The sequence below is a fragment of the Ahaetulla prasina genome, chromosome 2 (genome assembly GCF_028640845.1).
Source record: "Ahaetulla prasina isolate Xishuangbanna chromosome 2, ASM2864084v1, whole genome shotgun sequence".
NCBI lineage: Eukaryota > Metazoa > Chordata > Lepidosauria > Squamata > Colubridae > Ahaetulla > Ahaetulla prasina.
The window spans coordinates 146,354,852-146,360,851 of record NC_080540.1 but is presented as its reverse complement, the minus strand read 5'-3'; positions in this window follow the sequence as shown (position 1 = coordinate 146,360,851).

Below are 6,000 nucleotides of genomic sequence, written 5' to 3'. Positions count from 1 at the left end.
TGGGAGTGGGAGGCACCGCCATCGGTGGTTCTCCTCCTATCTCTCCGACCGGTCGCAGTCGGTGTTGACAGGGGGGCAGAGGTCGACCCCGAGGCGCCTCACTTGTGGGGTGCCGCAGGGGTCGATTCTCTCGCCCCTTCTGTTCAACATCTATATGAAGCCGCTGGGTGAGATCATCAGTGGCTTCGGTGTGAGGTACTAGCTGTACGCTGATGACACCCAGCTGTACTTTTCCACACCGGGCCACCCCAATGAAGCTATCGAAGTGCTGTCCCGGTGTTTGGAAGCCGTACGGGTCTGGATGGGGAGAAACAGGCTCAAGCTCAATCCTTCCAAGACAGAGTGGCTGTGGATGCCGGCATCCCAGTACAGTCAGCTGAGTCCTCGGCTGACTGTTGGGGGCGAGTCACTGGTCCCGATGGAGAGGGTGCGCAATCTGGGCGTTCTCCTGGATGAACGGCTGTATTTTGAAGATCATTTGACGGCCGTCTCCAGGAGAGCTTTCCACCAGGTTCGCCTGGTGCGCCAGTTGCGCCCCTTTCTAGACCGGGATGCCTTATGCACGGTCACTCACGCCCTCGTGACGTCTCGCCTGGATTACTGCAATGCTCTCTACATGGGGCTCCCCTTGAGGGGCATCCGGAGGCTTCAGTTAGTCCAGAATGCGGCTGCACGGGTGATAGAGGGAGCCCCTCGTGGCTCCCGTGTGACACCTATCCTGCGCAGACTGCACTGGCTACCTGTGGCCTTCCGGGTGCGCTTCAAGGTGTTGGTGACAATCTTTAAAGCGCTCCATGGCATAGGGCCGGGCTATTTACGGGACCGCCTACTGCTACCGAATACCTCTCACCAACCCGTGCGCTCTCACAGAGAGGGACTCCTCAGGGTGCCGTCAGCTAGGCAGTGCCGTCTGGCGACACCCAGGGGAAGGGCCTTCTCTGTGGGGGCTCCCACCCTCTGGAACGAACTCCCTCCAGGACTTCGTCAACTTCCGGACCTCCGAACCTTTCGTCGCGAGCTTAAAACACACTTATTCATCTGCGCGGGACTGGATTAGATTTTAAAGTTATTGGTTTTAAGGGGTTTTTACTATTTATATTGTTTTTAATAATTTGGCAATAGAATAAGTTTTTTAATCGTCGTTTTTAATCTGTATTTATATGTATTTTAATTGCCTGTGAACCGCCCTGAGTCCTTAGGGAGATAGGGCAGTATATAAATATGAAAATTGCCTTATACACTGTAAGCCGCCCTGAGTCTTCGGAGAAGGGCGGGGTATAAATGTAAACAAAAAATAAAATAAAAATAAAAATAAAATAAAAATAAAAATAAATAAATAAAACCACACAAGCAATTCAAGGGATAGCTAGCTTCAAAGATCACAGAAGCTATGAGTTGTCCTCTGAAGAGATTAGAGTGATGTAGTAAAATCTGGAGACGTTCTCTATTCTGGAAATAGAAACTAAGCAAAACAATCCCTCTTTTTACGTCTTGGAAACTCCATTTATCTTAATCCCAGTTTTCAGAAATATTCAAAAAATTGTCTATCAAATTCTACTATGGCATTCTTGTACCCAGGGGCATCAAATACCTAACTTTCAACATCCCTGTGCTTAGGCATTTCCTTAAAGGGAACAGTACCTTACCTTGTCTTGGGCATGTGGCTGGAGATGCCAATATCCTTTTCTTGCACAATCTCCTCACCTGACCTTTTCTTGCTCCCAAGATGCTGAGCAGACAATTCTTTGCCCCTTAAAGACAGGAAAATGTAGTCTCAATTTTCCCACTCCTTACTTCTTCTGTGAATATTCATTAGAAGCAATTTTCATCCCTGGCTGTTGCTACATTAAGATAATTGTTCATATCTTATTGAACCAGTGGTGGGATTCAAATATTTTAACAACCGGTTCTCTGCCCTAATGATTTCTTCCAACAACCAGTTCAGCAAACTGCTCAGAAAGTTAACAACCGGTTCTCCCGAAATGGTGCAAACTGGCTGAATCCCACCACTGTATTGAACATACGATCTTCAAGAAATAAAGACATAGTTTTCTTTCCACTGCTTTGTAGCGGATTGGTGGGTGGAAATTCAGATTGTGTGGATGTGCCCTATCTTTAGTGTTTTGTAAAAGTATTTTCTGGGGAAGAATTATGCAACACTCTCTATTTACAGTGAAAGCAGCTTTACAAAATGAAATAATGCTTGTGTTATGCTTGTTTTGAGACTTTTTCTCAACTGTATTGGAATAATCATTTCTGAGTCCATACCAAGATTGACCACAGATTTTAGAGTGTATTGGTGATTTACTTACAAAATCAAGTTTGCGCTGGATATTTACTAACTAGTAACAGCTGAAAGTATACTCATATCTCTGAAATCACACAGAGCTTTTTTGGTTATTTATTACATGGAATAATAAGAGAGTCAGCTTCCCATGAAAAAACATACCTGAAAACACCCGGCACACCCACCCAGTCACATGACCAATCAGCCACATGACCAACAAGCCATGCCCACCCAGCCACATGACCAACCAGCCACACGACTACCAAGCCACTCCCACCCAGTCACATGACCACCAAGCCACACCCACTAAACAAGCCACGCCCATAGAACCGGTAGAAAAAAAATTGAAACTCACCACTGCTCTGCCTGGTCAGTTCAATTTTCCTGGGTTGGTGTTCTTTGGGTTCCTTTGATTAAAAATACCTTGGGACTCTGGAAGCACGCCTTCTCTGTAGCAGTGCCTTCCCTCTGAAATGAAGTTCCCTCAAAGAAATGGGTCGTCTCCGTTTTGCTCTTGTTTAGAAGAGTCATGAAGACCTGGCTTTTCATCCAGGCCTCTGAAGAGTGAGATTTTTATCTTCTATTGATGTTTATTGTAATTGCTTTGTTTGTTGTAAGCCACCCAGAGTTGTTAGGCATCTGACAGCATACAAGTTTAGTAAATAACAACAGCAACACAGTAGAATTCTCAAGTATTTGCTCTTATAGTCACTTTATTACATGTTGTTTTGTGCCTGATCTGTTATTTTTCTGTCTGAGTGGAGAGATTGCCCAAGTAAGCTACTGTACCTCTTAGGCAATCTGTCTGTCACCCGTTTATTTTTTCCTCCCCTGTTACATAGCAATGGGAATAATTACTATTCTATTTATATCTATGATTATGATCATGGAGCTAGTTTGTTGCAGTGGTTAAGATGTTGATATCAGCATTCCAAGTAACACCCCCAACAGCTAACTTGTATTAGAGATGACATATTGGCACATCTGGGAAAACCCAAATCTGAGAGCTTCCAGGTTTTCCTCACCCGAAAGAAAGTTCAAGTCCTTGCCCTTCACCGAGGTGAAATGCTCCCAGTTCGGACCGGATCGCCTGATCCAGTAGCAATGGCGGCAGCAAAAATCCCTGTCCCCCACCTCATGCCCAGCTGAGCCGCACGATAATCAGAGGTTTTTTTTTACTTTTAAAAGCATTTTTTCTTCGGCCAAAAAAATGCTTTTAAAAGTAAAATAAAAAAGCCTCTGATGATCGTGCAGCTCAGCTGGGATCATCAGAGGCTTTTAAAAGCATTTTTACAACCTCTTTGGCCGAAGAAGTTGTAGAAAAAATGCTTTTAAAAGGCTCCTCTGGCGATCCCAGCTGAGTTGCCTCATCGTCAGAATGTTTTTTTTTCTTTTAAAGGCAAAAAAAATGCTTTTAAAAGAAAAGAAAAGCCTCTGACGATGAGACAACTCAGCTGGGATCGTCAGAGGAGCCTTTTAAAAGCATATTTTCTACAACCTCTTCAGCCAAAGAGGTTGTAGAAAATATGCTTTTAAAAGTTAAAAAAAATTGGCCACGCCCACTCAGTCACATTACCCACCACCACCAAGCCACGCCCACAGAACCAGTAGTAACAAATATTACATTTTACCCCTGCCCTTCACCCACATGTCCATCGCAAGAAACAATCAGGTACCCTCCAGAACAGAACATTCTCATTCTTCTCAGCATAGCTGCAGAGCACAATGGCCTTGACTTTCTGGAAAGAATGTTATTTTACCTACATATCATCTTCCATACAATCCATACAATCCCCCCTCCCATTGTCCCACAGTAGAATTTGTGGCAGGTTTGAAGGCTCAAAGGTAAAAGATGGTTTCCAGGTCTGGCAGTTGGTCTAGAAACAAGGAGACTGTTAGTTCTAATCCCGCTTCAGCCATAAAAATCATTTGGATGACTTTGGGCCAGTCACTTTCTCTCAGCCCAATCCACCTCACAGGGATGTTGTTGTGAGGAAATTAGGAGATAAGAAGTATTGGATGTGGCTGCTGCCATGAGATAAATAAAAATAAGGGTGATATTAAAATTGAATTAACAACAACACAACAATAACAGCAACAGAGTTGGAAGGGACCTTGGAGGTCTTCTAGTCCAACCCCCTGCCCAGGCAGGAAACCCTACACCACTTCAGTTGGTTATCCAACATCTTCTTAAAAATTTCCAGTGCTGGAGCATTCACAACTTCTGCAGGAAAGTTGTTTCACTTATTAATTGTTCTAACTTTCAGGAAATTTCTCCTTAGTTCTAAGTTGCTTCTCTCCTTGATTTCTTGCTCCCATTGCTTCTTGTTCTACCCTCAGGTGCTTTGGAGAATAGTTTGACTCCCTCTTCTTTGTGGCAACTCCTGAGATATTGGAACACTGCTATCATGTCTCCCCTAGTCCTTCTTTTCATTAAACTAGACATACCGAGTTCCTGCAACCATTCTTCATATGTTTTAGCCTCCAGTCCCCTAATCATCTTTGTTGCTCTTCTCTGCACTCTTTCTAGAATCTCAACATCCTTTTTACATCGTGGTAACCAAAACTGAATGCAATATTCCAAGTGTGGCCTTACCAAGGCATTATAAAGTGGTATTAACACTTCATGTGGTCTTGATTCTATCCCTTTGTTTATGCAGCCTAGAACCATGTTGGCTTTTTTGGCAGCTGCTGCACACTGCTGGCTCATATGTAAATGGTTATCCACTAGGACTCCAAGATCCCTCTCACAATTACTACTATTGAGCAAGGTACCACGTATATGGTACCTGTGCATTTTGGGTTTTTTGCCTAAATGTAGCACCTTACATTTTTCACTGTTGAATTTCACTTTTTTAGATAGCACCCAATGTTCAAGTCTGTCAAGATCCTTCTGTATCTTGAGCCTATCTTCTGGAGTGTTGGCTATTCCTGCCAGCTTGGTGTCATCTGCAAATTTGATGAATTCCCCATCTATCCCCTCATCCAAGTCATTGATGAAGATGTTGAAGAGTACTGGGCCTAAAACAGAGCCTTGGGGTACTCCACTGCATATTTCCCTCCATGTGGATGTAGTTCCATTGAAGACTACACGTTGAGTGCAGTTGGTCAGCCAGTTACAAATCCATCTGGTGGTGATACTGTCTAATCCACATTTTTCTACTTTATCTAGTAGTAGGTTTTGGTCTACTTTATCAAATGCTTTACTGAAGTCCAAATAAATTATATCGACAGCATTCTTCTGGTCCACTAATTTTTTCACTTAGCAATAATGCAATAAGATTAGTCTGGTATGATCTGTTTTTGACAAAACCATGTTGGCTTTTGGTTATTACTTTGTTTCCTTCTAGGTATTCGGTGATTTGTTGCTTGATTATCTTTTCCAGAATCTTCCCTAGTATTGAGGTCAGGCTGATAGGTCTGTAGTTTCCTGGATCTGTTTTTTTTTTCTTTTTTTGAAGATGGGAACTACATCAGCTCTTTTCCAGTCCTCTGGCAGTTCCCCTGTGCTCCAGGATCTTTAAAAGATATAGTTCAGTGGTTCTGAGATCTTGTCTGTCAGTTCCTTCAGAACCGGTCCTGGTGATTTGAACTCGTCTAGGATAGACAGGTGTTCACTTACAATTTTTTCCCCTATTTTAACTTGTATTCCTAATCTGTTTTTTGTGGTGCTGTTTTTGATAGATTGGATCGTTTTTTCCTTTTGTGTAAAG